This window comes from Sorex fumeus, unplaced genomic scaffold (genome assembly GCF_029834395.1).
Source record: "Sorex fumeus unplaced genomic scaffold, SorFum_2.1 ptg000013l, whole genome shotgun sequence".
Lineage (NCBI taxonomy): Eukaryota > Metazoa > Chordata > Mammalia > Eulipotyphla > Soricidae > Sorex > Sorex fumeus.
In genome coordinates, this window is record NW_026606070.1 from 27,524,896 (window position 1) to 27,546,210 (window position 21,315).

The following is a 21,315-nucleotide window of genomic DNA, read 5'->3' on the forward strand; positions in this document are numbered from 1 at the left end:
TGGTGAAGGAATATAGTTATGTTTAGAAAACAAAACAAAACAAAACTTTAAAAGGGGCCAGAGTGCTAGTGCATGAGTAGGGCATTTGCCTTGCACACAGACTACCTGGGTTTGATTCCCAGCATCCCATATGGTCCCCCAAGCAATACCAGGAGTAATTCCTGAGTGCAGAGCCAGGAGTGACCCCTGAGCATTGCTGGGTGTGACTCAAAAAGAAAAAAAAAGAAAGAAAATATGAGCAAGGAGAAGGATGGAGAGAGCAACAATGACAGCACATGAGAGAAAAGTGTTCAAGAGAGAACATGGAGCTACATAGCACAGCAGGTAGGACTGCATGCAGCCTACTTGGGTTCCATCCTGGCATTCCGTATGGTCCCTGAACACCATAGGAATGATTCCAGAGTGCAGTGCCGGGTGTGGCCCCAAAGCATAAAAGAAGAGAGAGAATGTGGGCTTCTCTGGAGTGGGAGAGCTGAGGCTATCCCATAAGGTAGCACTGTAGCACTGTCCTCCTGTTGTTCATTGATTTGCTTGAGCGAGCACCAATAACATCTCTATTGTGAGACTTGTTGTTACTGTTTTTGGTATACACCACAGGGAGCTTGCCAGGCTCTGCCTTGCATATGGGGTACTCTTGGTAGCTTGCCGGGCTCTCTGAGAGGGACTGAGGAATCGAACCTGGGTCGGCCACCTGCAAGGCAAACACCCTACCCACTGTGCTATCACTCCAGCAAGGTAAAAAAAAATAAATCATATACCCTAAGTTGAGATGCTGGTGACCCCACAATGAAGATACACACTGCTTGTTTTGCGAAGTTGGGTCTCAAACAGCTGCACTTGGGGCTTTCTAAGTAGCTAAGAATGTGTTACTAGGGTGTCATCAAGGGAAAGAGCTTAAAAAACTTGTGGTGGTTCGCCTTCATGTTCTTATCAGTCTTTTGGTTTTTTGGCCACACTCACTGGTGCTTGGGGCTTCTTCTTGGCTTTTAATTTAGGGATCATTCTTGGTGGGCCTTGGGGACCATATGGGGTGCCTGGGATGGAGCCTGGGTCAGCTGTGTCCAACTAAGGCAAGCATCCTGCCTGTTGTCTCTCCAGTTTTCTATTTCTGCTGAAGTTTCTCCTGGGTGGTGTTGGGGGGGGGGGGTCCAGCATTTGTCTCTCGATTGGGGCTGGTGCCAGTTAGAGTCTTACCAGATCAGTTTCTGTATCCACAAAGTGGGTGGTGCCTTCTTTAGATCAAATCTCTCTCTCTCTCTCTCTCTCTCTCTCTCTCTCTCTCTCTCTGGATCACATATGAAGGTGCTCAGGGAACATGAAGGTGCTCTGTGCACAGGGATCACTCCTTGCTGTACTTAGGGAACCATATATGGTGCTAGGAATTGAACCTCGATCAGGTGTGTATAAGGAAACTCTCTTTCTGGCCCATATAATCTTGATTTTATTACTTCCTGAGAAAGTCATTGCCAGGAACCTCCCCATCTATCTATCTGCTTCCAAGGGGTCTAGGGATATAGCTTAAAGTGACAACGCAGTTGGTAGAATGACCTGAGCTCAATCACCAACTCTGAATGTTCTCTGAACACCACTAGGTATAGCTACACTGAACCACAGGCCTGAGCATCTAACCACAGGCCCACACTGATAGTCTGAGCATCACTGAGAGTGATCCCGACCCTACCCCCATCTCGCCCCCCTACCACCACTAGGGGAAATGCCTATTAAAAAACGTATCAAGTGCTGTGTATGAAATTCAGCTTTGAGTCTGAATTGTGATAGGTAATAGAACAAATATCTGCCATCCCAGAATGAATCTTTGGCAAAAGTTTCAGTTCATGGGAGGGTCACTGGAAGCAGAATAGGGGTGATTTTTGAAGAGCGATTTATCACTAATCATTTGCCTTAATGGACACTGGAATCAATGGAGAAGATAGTACTTAAATGTATTTTTCCTGGTAACCGTCCCAAGGGCCAGGGATAGAACTCAGGCCTCCACAGGGATAGCACCAAGTCCATTGAGTTAACTCTTCAGCCCAATTACCCATTTAAAAAAATTGAGATATGGGGCTGGAGCAATAGCGCAGCGGGTAGTTCAATTCCCAGCATCCCATATGGTCCTATTTCTCTCCTAAAGGTCTCTGTTAGCTAAGCTCTGTTTTTAGTTTTTGGGTCACACCTAGCAATGCTCAGGAGTTATATCTGGTTCTGTACTTAGGAATTACTTCTGGCAGTGCTCAGGAGATCGGATGGGATGCTGGAAATCAAACCTGGGTAGGCCACATGCAAGGTAAGTGCCCGACCCACGTTGCTATTTCTCCAGCCCCTCTGTTTGCTAAGCTTCTTTAAAGATGGCATCTTAGAATACACAGGAGGTGTACATGTATTAATAAACTTTGTACATTGTATGCATGAAACTCAATCATGAATAACTATGACTTTCTAATTCATGATGATTTAATAAAACATTTTAAAATGAAAAAATAAAAAACCAAACCTCTTAATTTTTCCCTTATCAATCTGTCTTTTGTTTGATTACTAGCCCAGTCTCTGAATCCAGAGGGGTACAAGATGATTCCTTTTGTACCCTGACAGTTTGATGTGATTTAATTGCTTCACACACACACACACACACACACACACACACACATGAGTACAGGTCTAATTGTCAAATCTAAATAAACCCTATGACTTGTAGACGTAAGGCTTTGATATTATAGAATAGGAAGTTATGTGAGATGCTGATGCTGGGGCAAGAAAGAGGAAAGATGCAAAGAACTTCCCGACTTTTCTTTTCTTGCAATTTCCTCTGTATCTATACCCTTAAACAATTCTATCAGTTCGAGGGATGCTGAGTGTTAGGCAGTGGTCAGCAGCAGGGAAGGAGAGCCACGGCTGGGCTTCAACAGAGCAGATTTGTATATTACAGCAGTATCGGGTGGCTTGTCTCAGATCCTTGTTTCCTTTTCCTTGTTGCTCTTTTCTGTAGTGAAGATTGAACTCAGGACTTCATATATGCAAGGCATGAGCTTACCACTGATCTACAACCATTATTTTTCTAAGCTTTTTGGCTTGGGAGTCATAACTAGTGGTGCTCAGGGGCTATTCCTAGCTTGTGCTGAGGATGAGGAGAACCATGTGGTGCCAGGGATAGAAGTCAGGCCTCCCACAGGGATAGCACCAAGTCCATTGAGTTAACTCTTCAGCCCAATGACCCATTTAAAACAATTGAGATATGGGGCTGGAGCAATAACACAGCGGGTAGTTCAATTCCCAGCATCCCATATGGTCCCCCAGCACTGTCAGGAGTAATTCCTGAGTGCAGAGCCAGGAGTAACCCCTGAGCATTGCTGGTGTGACCCAAGAATGCGCAAAAAAAAAGAGAGATATACTCTGCATAATTTGTAAATATCTAGTGTAGAAATTGATTTCACACCCCCCCACCCATTCTTTACCACCTGAAGATATCCATCATTATGACCACTATCACGCAAGTTAATTTTGTCAAGTGGTTCATTTTTATTTGTACTTATAATCACTTTATAAGTGCTAGTGTGGGAAATAAACATAAATTTATTGATATTGCTGTTTGTGAGAACTCTGATTAAAAAAAGCAGACCAGAACAGAATGTAAGAGAGCTACTTTTATGCTGTTGTTTGGGGCTACACCCGGTGATGCTCAGGGGTGAGTCTTGGCTGTGAACTCGGGAATTACTCCTGCAGGTACTGGGGGACCATATGGGGTGCCAGGGATTGAATCAGGGTCAGCTGGGTGCAAGGCAAATGCCCTCCTCACTGTACTAACTCTCCAGCCCCATGAAGAACACTTCCTAAACGGGGACTTCCCTACTTCCTGCAAGGGAAGTCCGGTTTTCTGTCAGGTAGAGCTCCTGCTAATGCACTATCTCTGAATGCTGCACACTCTCACCAGACTTTCACATGCAGCTCTCCATGTCCCTGTTGTCACTGTCACCAGTGCCTGGACCCACCTCTGCCTCCACTTGTTAAAAATCAGGTGCCAGGGGCTGGAGAGATAGCACAGCAGGTAGGGCGTTTGCTTTGCACGTGGCCGACCCGGGTTCGATTCCCAGCATCCCATATGGTCCCCTGAGCACCGCCAGGAGTAATTCCTGAGTGCAGAGCCAGGAGGAACCCCTGTGCATCGCCAGGTGTGACCCAAAAAGCAAAAAAAAAAAATCAGGTGCCAGCATAAGAGACTGGTTTCATATTTCCCTGCTGCATAATGTGGGCATGTTTCAGGTGTGAGACACTAAACTAAGGGCAGGAGGGTGGCATCTCAGGGAGAGTAGTAAAGCCCCTGGGTTTTGGGCATTGTCTGTCACCCTCTCAGCTGCAAAGGGACAGAACACCTGGTCAGTGCTCTGCTCTCTTCAGTGACCTGGAGAATCATAACTCAGTTGTTCCAGCAGTATTGCTTCCTGCTGACTGGGGCTTTCCGCTCTCAGCAGCTGGTGACTGAAAGCCTCCAGGAATGAGGTCAACCATCTCATTCTAGAATAAATATTTTAAGTCCAAAGGGATGGTTATGATGCTAATGTGAATGGTCTGTTCTTTAAACTTCCTGCACTTTGCTTTTTCACTTGACTACAATGGCTCATTAACTGCCCTCTCCCAACCCCCAAGGGTAGGGGTCACACCCTGCTGTGCTCAGGGCTTACTCATGCCATTCAGGGATCTCTTTTGGCCAGGCTCTGGGGACCAAATGGGATGCTGGGGATCCAACCGGGTCAGCTGCAAGCAAGGCCAGAGCCTTAACCCCTCTACTATCTCTCTGGCCCTGGGACGTCACTTTATAAATCTTTCTGGGGAGGCTCCTTCAGTGAGCTTAGCAATAGCATCATGAAAAGGAACCAATTTAGGAATTTTTCACAGTTTTCCAGAAAAATGGCGAGGATTTAAGCAGGTCTAAAGCTCCTGTGCTTTCCTTCCAGCTCTGTCAAAGCCCAGATGAACACAGGAGACTCCTCCAAGGTTTTGAGCAGTTCTTTTGGGGGGAGGGTCCACACTTGGCAATGCACAGGAGTAAATACTCCTGATTCTGCACTCAGCAATTACTCCTGGTGGTGCTCAGGGAACCATATGGGATGTCAGGGATTGAACCCAGGGCGGCTGCTTGCAAGGCAAATGCTCTACCCGCTGTGGGTTACACAGGCCCTGAGCATTCTTTTTTGATTTGAAAAAGATTTCCAGTTATGTCAGAAAAAATAGATGATTTTTTTCTCCCAATTTTTGGGCCATACCTGATGGTGTTTAGGGCTTACTCTTAGCTCTGTACTCAGGAATCACTCATGATGGGCTCAGAGGATTATGTGGGTTAATGGAGATTGAACCCAGGTTGGCGGTATGCATGGCAAGCACCCTACCCACTGTACTGTAATTCCTGTCCTCAAAATGCAATTTTTTTAAAGACTCCTTCTTTTGCTTTCAGCCTGGCCTTGACTCAACTGCTTTTATAACAAACTGGTCTGACAGAAACTGTAATGTAGGAAGCTCCAGCCCCAAACAATCAATCATGCTAAGGGGAAAATGTGGGTTCAATCTTTGAAGGGCTGTATATCATCCTGGCTAGTAAAACTCAGTTCTTTGCAAAAAACAATCCTTCATCCTTCTCCTTGTTTTATCTTGAGGACAAGCCACACCCTCCTCTCCCAGACCCCTCTGCCCACCCCAGGCCCTCCCTTGCCATTGATGTAGGCACACACTGAAAAGGCAGGGTCATGATGGCAATGGAATTCCTGGGAAGTAATAAAACTAGTAGCCTCAAGGCTGCAAAAAGCCCACCTTGCGAAGACAGGAACTAAGGCCTGGTAAAATAAGACTTCATATGGCCCCAATAGACCAGAGAAGGCTGGACCACTCGCACCCCCCACCCCATTCAGGAGACTCTCCAGCAGAAACAAAGCCAAAGGAAGGAACTTCAAAGAAAACCATCAACCAATCCCAACTCTACCACTTGGCAAACACTCTAGCAATGGACTCTCATCTAGGTAGAAAGCCCCACATGGAGCAATAAAACCCTGTAAAACCCACCGGGAACAGAGGGAGAATGCATAAATGCTGGGTGCTGCTTGTGTCCATGTGGCTGAGCTTATCTTCCCTCTTGAGATGTGCATTGGGGCTCTCTCTGCCTTCAGAGAAGCCCGAGCTCTCTCTTGAGTGCATTGCTCTCTCTCCCTTTCTCTTCCTCCTTCCCCTTCCTCCAAACTTCCAAATAAAGTCTGTTTTTGCTTCATGACCTTGCTTCTCTCTAAAATTCTTTTCTGTGAGCAAGACAAGGACCCAGAAAGGTCTGAGTAGGGCCTGGAACTGACTTTCTTTTCCTTCAAAGAGCAATTCCTCATTCCAGCCTGAGTCTACAGCTCCCTGGGAAATCGGGTGGTGAGGATTAACTCCTGTGCGAAGCAGAACAAGTGGGCATCGGGAGTGGCTTGACAGCTACCAAGTGGGACTGGCAGGACTCGGGTCCATGCAGTACAGGGGCTCACTGGAGACTTTATCAGTTCTAGCCTCCCTAGCAGATCCCAGGGTGGCAGAAATGGATTGGGAGAAAGTGGCGATCTCTCTCCTCTCCACCTCACCTAAGTTCTCTGGGGGCCTGCTGACTCCATTGTAGATTCACTCACTTTCATGCCCATTCAAAGGCCAGAGATGCCAGGTTCCACTTTGCAACCCCTGTCCTTAGCAACATGATGGAGGGGCTTCACACTAATAGTCTGCAAGCTGTAGAAGAGAGGGACTGAGTTGTCAGGGCACTCCTGGCCCCAAGAGGAATATTTGGGGGTGATGAATGAAATCTAAAGAGCTGCAGATGAGTCAGACAGTAGAACCATCAATAATGTCATTGGTACTTGTATTCAAGGCAAAACAAAACAAAACTCAGGTTCTACTTAGAGATCTCAAGACTTGCACAACTACATGCAGCCCCCTGGCCCACCACCCATGTAGTTTCATAGGCTTGTATGCTTGCCAGGGTTGGGGGATGCTGCTGGATCATGTCTGGCCACGTCTCACTGTGGACCTGCTGCCAAAGCTCCTGCTTGGTCAGGATCCTGTCCCCACTTGGTGTCCACCCGGGGCTTTTGTTTATTCCCAGCCTAAATGTCTCAGATTCCATGCTTGTTTGAGATACCACAGAGGTGACCTTGGAAACTCAGATGGGATCTGGAACACATTCCTTCCACACCCAGATCTGATTGGTGAGATCAGTTTCCCTAAGAGGGGGAGCTGGGGTCCCTGAAATGGGCTGAGTTGTCAGATGATCAGCCACAGCAGGAGGAAGCCAGCAGCGGGCCTCCTTGAAGTCAGCCCCAGCTTTGTACACTGCTCTTGTCCCATACAAAGCTCTTCAGTACCATTCCTGTGCTGCCCAGCCCCTGCAAAACCCTCCCTGCATTCCACTGTAAATCATTCTGGGTGCCCACAGAAAGTTTTTTTTTTGTATCATCATTAAGGTTTTGCAGAGCAATTAAAAGTTGGGGTCGGGGCTGGAGCAATAGCACAGTGGGTAGGGCGTTTGCCTTCCACGCAGCCAACATGGCAGACCCTGGTTCAATTCCCAGTATCCCATATGGTCCCCTGAGCACCGCCAGGGGTGATTCCTGAGTGCATGAGCCAGGAGTAACCCCTGAGCATTGCTGGGTGTGACCCAAAAAGCAAAAAAAAAAAAAAAAGTTGGGGTCACTTTTTTGTGACAGGGAGATCTCCCAAGCAGTGCTCAAGGGACCTGGGGTTCTCAGCCAACTGGGCAGTGGCTCAATGTGAGGACCCCAGAATGTGGTGTTGTTCAGGGTCCCACAGTGCCCAGGATAATTCAGGCCACCTTGGCTTTTGCAGGAAACCATGTGGCATGGGGATGGAACCAGGGTTGGTGACGTGCAAGATAAGGACCTTAACCTCTGGGCTATCTCTCCAGCCTAGTTTGACTTGAAAAAAGTATTGTGTAAACCAAACCTGGCAGTGCTAGGGCCAGGGTGGAAGTTTGGGGACTAAGTTTGAACCCAGAACTTTATACATGCTAAGCATGTGCTGCACCCCTGAACCTCATCCACTGCTCTATTCTGATCTTTTTTTTTTTTTTTTGGCTCAGATCTCTGTATTTATTTATTTTGGTGCTCCTCTTCCTGTTTTTTTTTTCTATTTTCTATTTTTTATTTATTGAATCACCATGAGATACAGTTACAAAGCTTTCATGATTGAGTTTCAGTCATATCCTCTATTCTGCTTTTTACAGCATACTTTTTGTTGTTTTCTTCCTCTTTATAGATGAGGAAAACTTGCCTTTTAGCAGCATGGGTTTTTTTTTAGAATCCATCTACCTCGCATAAATGGAATTATTCAGTCGTTTGGTTGAAAGATCTGGCTCCTTTCACTCAGCATTTTGTTTATGAGATTCTTCCATAATGACAACTATAGAGATAGTTGCAGTTTTTTAATTCATTTTTGTTGTTGTTGCTGGTGGTGGTGATCTTTGGCTCATACTCTCATACTTGGCAGTGCTCAATGGCTACTCTTGACTTGTCATTGGGGATCACTCAGTTTTGGTGGTGGTGTTTGGGTAACCATATGAGGTGCTGGATTGACCCCAGGACCCCTGCAATCAAACATGCTCTCAGCCCACTGAGCTGTATCTCTCTAGCCCCAGTTCATTAATTCTCATTAGAACTTAATAATCCATAATTATAATCTTTTGTTTTGCACTTGCTTTGATTTCATTTTATCTTGTAGCACACAGAGTTTCTTGTGTATAGTAAGAGGGTTGCTACCATTTCTTGGTGTTTGCATTCATACTGCATTATGTAAATTTTATTTTATTTTTTGTTACACACACTTGCTCTCAGGTGCTACTCCTGGCTCAGTAATAAGAGTCTCCCCTGGCAGTGCTCAGGGGACCATGTGGTTCTGGGGCTTGAACCTGGGCTTCCTGCATGTATTCACCTACTAAGTTATCTCTCTGGCCCTCCATTATGTAAACGTAACTTTTTTAGCTTCCTCCCAAAGATGGATACTTAGCACCAAGCTATATTTAAAACCAGCACTTGCTTCTATCAAAACAGGGACTAACCTTATAGCTCTTTCAGTGTATCAACAAAATATACTTTCATGAAATTAGTGTGTTTTCCACAAGCCCAGAATTGAACCTTTGCGTGTGCCAGGCAAGTGTCCTACTACTGAGCCACATCCCCAGTCTAAGAAATTACTTTTAAAAAATATCCTATTTTCAAGTATTTATTGATAATAAAAGCATTTGTTTTAGAAAGAACCCAGAGTGAGTAAATGTCCAGATGCCCCATGGGCTCAGATACCCCTGGAGGGTGAGGAGGCAGTGTGAACTGTGCCCTTGACCTGAGCAGGGTGGGGCTGACTGCATCAGGTGGTGCAGAGCCTGAAAAACAAGTTAGGCCTTTGATCCCACAACTGAACCATTATCCTGGGCCAGTTCCAAGGTGATTTGTTTTGCTTGCCAGGCCTAATGGTTTTCAAGTTTCTGTCACTGAAAGATTAAGAATAAAACTAGAACAGAAAAATTGGTTTAGGTACAGTGGGTAGTAGCCTTCAACATACATTTGGTTTTTGAGCCCTATCATGAGTGAGCCCTGAGCACAGAACTAGAACTAGGAGTTAGCTATGACCACTGTAGGGTATGGGAGAGGGAAAGAGAGAGAGAGAGAGAGAGAGAGAGAGAGACAGATAGACAGACAGACAGACAGACACAGAGACACAGACACAGAGAGACACAGACACAGACACAGCGAGACAAAGAGACAGAGGCAGAGAGAGACAGAGACAGAGACAGACAGACACACACAGAAAAAGAGAGAGAGAGAGAGAGAGAGAGAGAGAGAGAGAGAGAGAGAGAGAGAGAGAGAGAGAGACTGGTTTAAATTACCTCCAGCTCATGAGAAAAAGTTACAGTTCTGTATTGGGGATAAACATTTCACAAAGAACATAAAGTGTATTTGTCTCCGATAATACTTTAATGCTTTGTTGTTGTGTGAAACAAGTTAGTAGCAAGCTTATACATTAAACACAAAGAATTATTATGCAATAAAATGAGGATTTCTTTTCTTTCTTTTGGGCCACACCTGGCAATGCTCAGGGATTGCTCCTGGCTCTATACTTGGAGGGGACTATCCAGGATGCTGGGGAATCTGGAAACGTGGGTCTTCTGCGTGCAAGACAAATGCCTTATCCACTGTACTATCACTTCAACCCCTAAAATGAGGATTTTAGAGTATAAATTATAGTGGATTTCAAGGCACTGTTCTTTAAACTCAATGATATGTTTTAACATTTTCCCTAGAGATTGTGCTTAAATATCTTTATTAAAGTTAACCAAATGCTTCTCATCTAATGTCTGTTTTTACTACTACATATTTGTGATGAACAATTGAATCCACTGCATGTAAGGTAAGTCATTGAGCCACATCCCCACCCCAAGTCATGTTTGTTTATTTTGTGTGTATGTTACCTGGGATTGAACCCAGAACCTCTGACATGCAGCATACATACCTTCCCACTGAAGGACATTCCTGTCTCCATCTTCTACTGTCTTTCACACACAGAAACAAGCTGTTCAGACTCTTTGTTCTGAGAGTGGTGAGGAACAAATCAGGTGCTAAAAAGTTTTGGTTGTAGGTTTGCGATCAGTAGAAATTTTTTAAAAATATTTTTATGTAGGAGTACTGCTATTTATTCAGCCACTGATTAGCTGATTGAATTGTGCATGAACTCCACCTTACTTTTTTTTTTTATAATTTTATTTATTGAATCACCATGAGAGCAATTACAAAACTTTCGGGTCTGTCTTGGTCATACAATGAAACACCCATCCCTTCACCAGTGCCCATTTTCCACCCCCAACAACCCCAATCTACCCCCATCCCATACCCTCCCCCTACCCATGGGGCAGATGATTTCCACATTACTCTCTCTATACTTTGATCACATTCAATATTTTGACACCAGACTCACCATTATTATTTGAGATTTTACCCCAACACTCAGATCTGCTGAAAAGGCAACAGTAGACAATTTGTTTTCTATTGCTGCTTATGAATAACATATGATGTCGCACGGCTGCAGTAGTGACCGTGCGATTTTGAAATTTCAAAATTTTAACACTTAAATCTTGAGGGATTTCTGCCAAAATCTTCTGGGTTCCGAGATTTGCTCCTGAGTCTCTGGGATCAGCTTGATCAGGAGTCAGAAAGGCCGTTCGTGGGCGATGAATTGGGGTCTCATTGAGGTGGGGAGGACAGGACCGGCTCCACTTCCATCCCCTGAGACCCAACATGTCTTGTCACTGCGGGCCCAAACATCAGTAGAAATTTTGCCTGGGAGTCTCTCCTGAACCCTTGGTGCTGGGTCTCTGCTGAGGCATTTCCTGCTGGCTCCCTGAGGGTTGCTTTGCTATTGTTCTGACCACTTTTGTTGTTTTACTTCTTATTAATTTTTTTCTTTTTTTGGGGGGGCAGCTACAAACACTATGCTCAGGGCTTACAGCTTGCTCTCTGCACACACACACACACACACACACACACACACACACACACACACACACACTGTACTCAGGAATTACTCCTGATGGTACTCGGGGAATCATATGGGATGCTGGAGATGGAACCTAGGTCAGTCCCTTGCAAAGCAAATGCCCTACCAGCTCTGCCCTTCATTCAATATATGTTTTCAGCTGCCAAAGTCTCAGAAGACAGCCAACTGCCTTCTCTTCTTCCCCCTATCAGTGGAGGAAATCATGCCGCACTGAGAGATAGCTTTTCCAGCGTTTCAAGATTCATCCAGATTGCATTCCAGCCATCTGATTCCATATTGGCTAAAGTCACCATAATCTCTGTCCCTAATGCTCATAGCATGCGCCCAACGTGGGGCTCAAACCCACAACCCTGGGATAAAGAGTCCCATGCTCTACTGACTGAGCTAACCAGGCTATGGAGCGATAGCACAGCAGTAAGGCATTTGCCTTGCAAGCAGTTGGCCCGGCAGAGCTGGGTTCAATTCCTCCGCCCCTCTCAGAGAGCCTGGCAAGCTACCGAAAGTATCTTGCCCACACGGCAAAGCCTGGCAAGCTCCCCGTGACGTATTCAATATGCCAAACACAGTAACAACAAGTCTCACAATGGAGGCGTTACTGGGCCCGCTTGAGCAAATTGGTGAACAACTGGAGGACAGTGACAGTGCACAGTGCAATGCTCATATTTGAACCTGAAAATTGCTTTGCTCAAAAAAGATGGCTGAGATGGAAGCACCTGATCAAGAAAGAGAGAGAGAGACAGAGACAGAGAGAGAGAGACAGAGACACAGAGAGAGAGAGAGTGAGAAGAAAAGTGCCTGCTTTAGAGCATAGCAGGTGGGGCCAGGAGTGTGAGGGAAACTGGGAACATTGGTGTTCAGAAAGTGGGAAATGTACACTGGTGAATGATTTTATGGGCATATGTATGGGAACATTGCATAACTAAAACACAATCATGAACAACTTTGTGACTCATGGTTATTCAATTAAAAAAATCACACACACGTAGGATAACATTGGTTTGTCCTTTCTGCCTTGCCAAAGGGAGGTTAGGTTTATTGGGTTGCTCCCATCACAGTGCTCCCATTCCTCTGTGTTTATTTGTAACTTCTTTCTTTGTGCTCTGCTGATTTTGTAAATATTGTTTTTCTCTTCTCCTTAAGTCCTTTGCATAGTTAATTCAGAGCAATGTCCTTTCTGTATAGACATAAGAAGACAGTTAATGTTATGCTTTTGTAACTTGGGAGTTAATTGACTCCGAATGATAATTAACCTTTGGATCATCTGTTCTTTCGATCTAAGTCTCAGTTGCCCTTACTTTCTAGCACCTCAAAAGCAGGGTCCAGAATAGGGATTGGATGGACCCAGGACAAGCTGTGAGCTATGTGCTACCCTGGCATCGAAATGGGCCTGGCCAAAGTGCCATAATGCTTAACTATAAGAGCATGGTCATGGACGAATTCTGTCATGACCCAAAAAGTAATAACTAGATTCAGACCCTGCTAGCGTTAGGATTAATCTGACCTGAGCACTGTAGTCTGAGTCTGGGGCGAGATGTCTCCAGGAGAGCAACTCTACAAGCTCAATGTATTTCTTACTGTGTCCACACAAAATAACTAATATTAAGTAGAATTAAGATGTTAATTAAGTTATTAGACTAAGGAGAGGAGAAATACCTCTAGATGGGATTTCTGCCCTTGACCCTGATGGGCCATCAGAAGGACCTTTGATATGTTGATGTGCTACCCCCAATGCCGGGGAGTTGGGAAGTTGGAGAGAGAGGAGAGGGAGACCAGGGCAGCAAGAAGGAGCACAGAGAGACGAGTAAGGGGAGCAGAGGAGAAGAATGTAGGGGAAGAATGCAGGAGCAGGCCTGTGGAGAGAGACCAGGCTGCAAGATGGAGGGTGGAGAGATGAACGGGAGAGACAGGAAGAGACGGGATGAGAGGCAGGGTGAGACTAGAATGGGATGCTTAGTGAGGCTGGAGGAGGAGTGCGGGGAGGATGGAATAAATGGCAGCTGGTCATCAACCGGCCTAGCCCTTGTTTTCTTCTTCGTCCGCCCATGGCATGGGCCGCCCTGGCTGGAGGAGTGGCCAAAGTCCAGTGAATGAGGTGAGAGGGAGCACCGTTGCAGCTTTCCCTAGATGCCCCGGAGAATACACACACACACACACGCACACACACACACACACACACACACACACACACACACCCCCTAATGGGGTTTTCCCTAGCTGCCCCAGAGAATACACACACACACACACACACACACACACACACACACACACACACATGCGCGCATGCGCGCGCACACACGAAACACAAGAAGGGGCCAGAGTGATAGCACAGCAGGGAGGCTGCTGGCCTTTTATATAGCCAACCCGGGTTCCACCCTTGGCATCCCATAGGATCCCTGGAGCATCGCATGGAGTGATCCCTGAGTGCAGAGCCAGGATGAGCCTTGGGCACTGCTGTGTGTGATATCCTAAAGAAAAACAAAAGTTTAAATAAAAAAAAAAACTCATGTTTGTGTTTTGTGACTTTGAGTCTGTCAGAGAGGTAGTTGTTTTCCTCTCTCCTGTCCGTGACATCATCTGGTTGTTACATCACAGACGTTCATGTTCAATGGACCAAGGAAGCATTGGCACTGGCAAGGCCAGGGTCATTTTAGGAGAGGTGAGGAGTGTGTGACCTTGTCAGGGCAGGGGCCGGGGAGAATGGCTTTGTGTTGAAGAGCAAACACTTAGCTGAAGTCAGGCAGGCATGGCGTCATGTCCCGTCTCTGGCACTTTTTCGCTCCATGACTTTGGAAAATCACTTAACCTTTCTACACTTCAGTGACCTACCTACTAAATGAGACGAGTCCTGGTCTCTCTTTTATGTAGTTAGAATGACTCAACCCATTTGCCTCAGGAGCGGTGGGAGCTATCTCACATACACAATTAACACGAAAATTTAACCCTTGCCTTTTTTACACATTGCTCTTTTTTCATGAAATGAAACATTTTGAATTATTCTTTTTGGGTGTAATGTTTGTCACATACACAATATATATGTTTTAGATTTACCTATTTCATAAAATGGTATATACTTGAATCATTAAAAAAATTAACTAATTTTGTTGAATCACTGAGTTACAAAATTATATATGATTCAGTTTCAGGTAAACAATATTGCAGCACCAATCCAGTGTCCAATCCAGTATCCATTTTATATTTGAATGTTTTGTTTTGTTTTCAGACCACATTGGAATGTTCAGGGTTACTCTTGGCTGTACACTCAGGAATTACTCAGGGGACATATGGGATGATGTGGAACAAACCTGGGTCTAGTGAGGGATTCTACTCACTGTACTATTTCTCCAGTCCTATTCTTGAGTATTTTGTGTGTTTCTCTTCCTCCTCCTCCTTCTTTCTATTTTTAAATTTTAATTTTTTCGCCACACCCAGTGACACCTAGCGTTTACTCCTGCTCTGCATTCAGGGATCACTCCTGGCAGTTGCTCGTGGGATTATGAAGTAGTGGGGGTTGAAGTTGCATGCTCAGAAAATCCTTACCTACTGTACTATCACTCCAGTCCATTATTTTTATTTTAAGGTCCCCGGTCCCCCTCTTCTAGAGCTGGTCAATGTTTGGACTGGAAGAAAAAGAAGGTGATAATTATGCAGTGAAATATGGTGCTTAGCAAAGTACATTTATATTTTTATTAATCCACAGAGAGTATGCAATTTATGATTAAAGATTTTCAAAAATCAGCAACTTGATAGGGTTCAATGCAAAAGCCAATAAATTTAGAATATTATTGACTTTGGAAATCTGATAAGAAACAAATAATAGGGTAGTTTTAATTTAATATAGGTGCTTTCTAATTAAGATAATTACTAGTCTATGAATATATAGTCAAGTCAGTGACTCAGAAATCGGAGCTCAGAAATTAAGATCTTGAGAACACAAGAAATGGTCAATGTGGCATTTCAATCGGAGGTTTATGAAGGTTTAATAAATGGATGATGTCAAGAAAGTGGCCAACCATCTGGAGAAAAAAAAAGCTGGATCTCTAATTAATTCTCTACACCAAAACAAATCCAAGGTAGAGAAATGAAGTAATCTATAAAGTACAGCACATGAATTATTAGACTAAACCCTCAGGGAAATTATATAAAAATCTCAGTGAAAAATACCTGAAATTCAAAATTCAGGAAACGACTATTAAACAATTTAAAGTTTTCCTCTTGAAAAAATTATATCTTTAACAAAGTGAAAAAATAATAGGAAAATACTTAAAACAATCAGGACAGACAATATGCTAGAGTTTTAACTCTTACAAAGGAATAAGAAAGGGACAGACAACATGAAGGATATGACTAGAGATGTCGCAGAGAAAGCTTTTAAATGTTGGAAAAGATCTTCAACCTCATTCATCATTAAAGAAGTACAAATAACACAGGGATCATTTTTCATCCACTGGGTTGTTCATAGTTGTGCTGCTTGATTATTTTTACCATGTGTTTATTTCTTTTTCAGTAGAATAATATTATTTCCAAAAAACAACAGCAACTAGTTTAAGCAAGTTAAAAATAGTATCCAGGGACCAGGGAGATGGCTCAAATCTATCACGTCTGAGCTCTTGGTGGAGTCCCTGCATCCCATGACTCCTTGAGAACACTAAGCGTTGCCTCAAAAAACAAAACAAAACAAATACACTTAAGTTTGAAACTAGAACTGTGGTTTCCGAACAAGATAAGATTTTTGGTTTATTCAAAATTTACCAAAACTTTTGTTTGATTTCAACCCTTCTGAGATCTTCAGGCAAGTGAATGAATCCCTCCTGCTTTAGTAAAGCTATGGCCATGGCCCAGAATAGATTTTCAGAGAGGTAAATTCTCCACGTCCTTCATCTTCTCTTCCCTAACTTGCCTTCCCAAACGTAGGTTGGCCTGGATTATTCAAGTCCTGAGCTGGGACTTTAATTGGGCCAAGCTCACTAGCAGTCCATGCACATTTTGGTGTCTCTCCCTGGGGGGGTGGGGGGTGGGAAGATTGGCATCTCTCAGACTCTTTTCTTTTTGTTACAGAGTTTGATGGTTTCAGGGCCCGTTTTCTCTATCCCTTGTCCCCTAGACTCTCACACTTACAGGACTATTAAATGTCCACTGGGCCTTTTCTCCCTGTGCTGGTAAGCCCAGTTCAGCCATTGCCCTTGACTTTTTACCCTTCAGTATCTGGGGGGACCAGGACTGTTCTCTGTCAGGTTCCCCTCATTCACAGTCACACTGAGGACTCACCCGTTGCCCCCCAGTTTCAGTCCAGGCTGCCTCAGCACCCGGCAGTGAAAGCAAACCCACTCTGTTTGGGCCTTGCGTACTTTTTTCTGGATTCAGTCTTTGTCTCCTTTGCTGGCATTCCGAGTGGTTTTAGTCTTGAAGGTCCTTCAACCACCTTGAAGGTGGTTTTGAGTCTTGAAAGTCTCAGCCAGATTAGATAAAAAATACCCAATCTCAATCAGTGGGTTTCAAATTCCAGTTCAGTCAGCCACAAAGGCACATCACTGCTCCCAAGGTCAAGGAACTACTGTATCTTCCAGCTCAACTTGCTAAATAGGGAAGGAAGGAGCTTGCTTAGATGGAGATCCAGGGGCACAAGTGATTGGGCCAGCAGCTGAGGGGAATGAGGAACATGGATCTGGATTCCGAGAGGACACTTAGTTCAATGTTAGACCTAGTGAAAGCTCAATAAGTGTTAACTGAGATGATGGTTGAGGTTGAGGTTGACAAGACCAAAGAAATACATAGGAAAAAAATTTATTTTTGGCTTGTCTGTTTGCATCCTCAAAATAGTGATCAGGGGTTTTTGGAGCAATTTCTGGTCATTCTCAACCCATCTGGACAGCGGTTCAGTATCACTTTTGACCTGATAAGAAAATAGTTTGGGGGATAATGTCTGTTTAAATGAAAGCCTGGCACAAGTCATAAGTATCGCTTTTCTGTTAACTGTTTTATTGGTGAACTTAGTTATATATGGCCATAGTCAACTGCGAAAGAAGCTGAGGATAGAATCTCTAGATATGTAGTGTTTCTCTTCTTGACTTGAAATCTGTGTCTCAGCAAGATACCATAACATGGATGGTGAGAGATTGACACTAGGGTGGCATTGGTGTTGAAATATTACGCCTAAAACTTAACTCAATAACTTTGTAAATCACATTAGTTTTATTAAATAAAAAATGAAAAAAAATAAAGATACCATCTCTCACCAGTGAGAACAGCCCACATCAAATAGAATGGAAACAGGCCTGCATTCAGTACAGGAGGAAGGGTTCTTGTCTTGTATGCAGCCAACCTGGGATCAATCCCTGGGATCCCATATAGTCCCCCAAGCACAAAGTCAGGAGTAAGCCCTGAGTATTTCTGGGTGTGGCCCCAAAACCAAACAACTAACCAACAAACCAATGAACCAACTAAACAAACAACTCCCCTCCTCCAAACCCAAGGAGATAAAAAAGAATGGAAACAATCAGTGTGTGTGTGTGTGTGGGGGGGGGGGGAGCATATAAAAGGGGACCTCATTCATTGTTAGTGGGTGTCTTATATGGTTCACCTTCTATGTAAAGTGGTGTAGAGACTCCTCAGAAATTAGAAATAGAGCTTCCATAGGACTCAGCGATTTTACCTGTGGGCATCCTCTCCAAGCACAAACAAACAAACAAAACCCAGAACAAAATAAAACAGAAAACTCACATTCATCTGAAAGGATATTTGCACACTTATGTTCACTGCAATGTCACTCAGAATAATCAATATCTAGAGACAGCCCCAGTGTCCAACTACAGAAGAGGGGATCAAGCAACTATAATATATACACAATGGAACACTACTCAGCCATAAGAAAGGATGAAATCAGGATTAGAGAGCTAGTAAAGGGGGTAAGGTGTTTGTCTTGTTCGTAGCAACTCCAGATTGATTACTGGCACCTCATATGTTCCCCCGAGCCCTGCCAGAACTGAGTACAAAACCAGGAGTACCCAGAGCTCTGCTGGGTGTGGCCCAAAGCCCACCTACCCTCCCAAACCCAGAAAAGTTAAAATCATATGCTTTTCCACAAGGTGATGGAATTGGAGGGTATCATGCGGAGTGAAATTAAGTCAGAAGCAGAAGGCAAATGCCAGATGATGTCACTCGTATGTGGAGTAAAGTAATCAGAAATAACTCAAGGGATTAGAGAGAGTCTGGATGAACAAACCCTGAGATATGGTCAACAGACTAGGAACTGAGACTGCCTAGGAGTGGGAAGGGAATGTTGTGTGGGGGGGGGGCGTATGGGGGAGGTGCTGGTTTACTGACACTGTGTTAGGGATTGTGGTGCAGCAGCATTGCAAGGACAAAGCCAATCGCATGGAAACTGTTGTAATTCACATTTCACATCTCAGTAAAAAAAAAAAATCTGGGTCTGTGGTAGGAGAGCTGCATGTTGGCAGCCAACTAGCATTCTCCACTCCAGAGATATTTCCCAAGATTAGTTATTGTTGCTGGAAATAGTAGTGTGGGGTGAGATGTATAAATAATCCCTTAATATCTTCTTTGTGAGTTGGCTATGTCTGGCTTTTATCTGAGAGGCATTTGCCTTTGCAGTTTTCTCCTTTCCTTACTCTCTCTTGGCATTAACCCTAAATAACTCCGTGGAAACCATTCATGACAGCCTTCCAGAGGCACGCTCAGGGGTGTTCTGCTTCTTGTCCAGGCCCTGGGACCTGTAACTTGGGCTCTTGAATTTTCAGGTCCCAGTAAAGGTAAAGCAGCAAGAGGGATAGAGATGTGTTCATAGAAGGGTGGAACAACCACCTTGGCGCTGCTCGCAGGTGGGCTTTAGTAGGCCTGATGCTCAGGGAATTGGGAGTCCTCTTTAAGGAAAAGAATATGGAGATTGGAGAGATAAGACAGTGCGTAGGGCACTGGTCTTGCATGTAGCCCACTGGGTTCATATCTGGCACTTCATTTGGTTTCCCTGAGTCTCACCAGGAGTGATCCCTGAGCAGAGAACCAGAAATAAGCCCTGAGCACTTTTGGGTGTGATCCAAAAACAAAACAAAAAAAACCCAAACCCCAAAACAACCCCCCCCCAAAAAAAAGGGGAAAAGAAAAAAAGAAAGAATAAAAAATAAATATAACATAAAATAAAGGCACGACAGAGCATCAAAGAGGGTCTGGGAGGGGCCTCAAAGGGATGGAACACATGATTTTGCTTTCCAGAGGTCCAGATTCCATCCTGAGCCAAAATGGTACCCTAAGCAGTCCTGGCCACCAGGTATGGCCTTCCCTGTAGAAGAACACAAAATAAATAGTTAGAATGAGGAAGAAAATGATAGAAATTATTTTGGAGAGGAGGTCTCCCAAACAGTGCTCAGGGGGCTCAGGACCATTGATGCTCAGCCTGGGTCTGTGACCCCCAGAGCCTGTGACTGAACTGAGTGTCCTGCAAGCCAGGAAGGTGTTGGTTGTTCCAGCCCTTTGAAAGGTCTCCCCAGCCCTCTTGTTTCTAAGTATGAAAAAACTGACAAATCTTTCAAACATCACTAAATTTAAAAATGGCATATTATTTTTATTCATTAGTCAACATTCCTCTACAAATTTGGGGATGTAATTTTTAGAGAACCAATCATGCTGAATATGTATAACATTGATCTAAAATTAGACAGGCAGAAGAGTAATTTTAAATTGCTTCTATTGCATTGGTCTACATAATTGGATTATTTTTTTATTACCTATGCTGACTTATTAATGAATATGGGTCAGAGTTTTCACACAAAAATGCTTGCTTCTTCCAGCCCCTTTGCTGTATTCCTGGTAATGTTTTTTTTTCTTATCATCTACTGGGACTTACCAGCACAAAAAACGTCAGTGATGGTAACAGGCAACCTGGTTTGGTCCGCTGCTTAAACACAGAGCACCGCACACCCAGGAGTCAGTTAATGGTGATAGTTTCTAGAGATTTCTATCCTACAAACCCAGGAATTGTCATATATTTGACAACACTTTCATCAAAGATGAAAAAAAGGAGGGCCAGAAAGATAGCTTGCCTTGCATCCCTTCGACCTCTGACCTTGGTTTGATCCCTGGTATCATATATGGTCTAAGGGTCACTCCTGAGCACAGCCAGGTATGGCTCTAAAGCCAGGTATTGCCCAAAAGTCACGTATGGCTCAAAAGTCACAAGCCAAAAAAAAAAAAAAAAAGGAAGAAAAGAAAAGAAAAATAAGAGAGGAAGAAATAAAGAAATGAAAAATATCTGCTACATTATTGATTGCATTTGATGTCAATTATATCTCTGATAGTACTTAGCATCAGAGATATTTTTTTAAAATTTTAATTAGGCATCAATGAGTGCTAGATCTTTTTCTTATAAGTGTACGCACCTGATGACAGGAAGAACAATCAGAAAACTAGCTTTTGACTCTGTACATCCCCGACCTTATTTCTCCTCCACAACTTACATCTGTTGGGAGAAATGGGCTCTGTCTCACCTGGACAGCTGTCCTGTCCAGGTCACCGTGCTCACCTTGGCCCTCCACTTCTAACATCTTGGCTGGAGACCAAAGAAACCTATTGCAAATGTCACAAGTTTGATAGTAGTCAGAGAGGAGAGACAGGGCATATTAATCAATTGCTGATAAAAATCTCTCAAATCTTGTACAAAGGTGCCCATTGGAATGCCTTTCATGTTATTTTCCTTTCCTGGCAGTTGTACAAAGTGCTGCAATGGACATAGGTGTG

General features: G+C 44.1%; 1 protein-coding gene and 1 non-coding gene across 2 annotated transcripts in view; both read right to left on the reverse strand.

Moving 5' to 3' along the window:
* Positions 1 to 688: 688 nt before the first annotated feature.
* Positions 689 to 21,315, reverse strand: part of ARL9 (ADP ribosylation factor like GTPase 9) — a 202,288-nt gene continuing 181,661 nt past the window's right edge. The window contains exon 5 of the transcript XR_008792018.1: positions 689 to 725. The gene's annotated coding sequence lies outside the window, so the exon portion shown is untranslated. The remainder of the gene's footprint in view (positions 726 to 21,315) is intronic.
* Positions 11,890 to 11,962, reverse strand: TRNAK-CUU (transfer RNA lysine (anticodon CUU)). The gene has a single exon. It is a non-coding gene; the product is annotated as a tRNA-Lys (tRNA).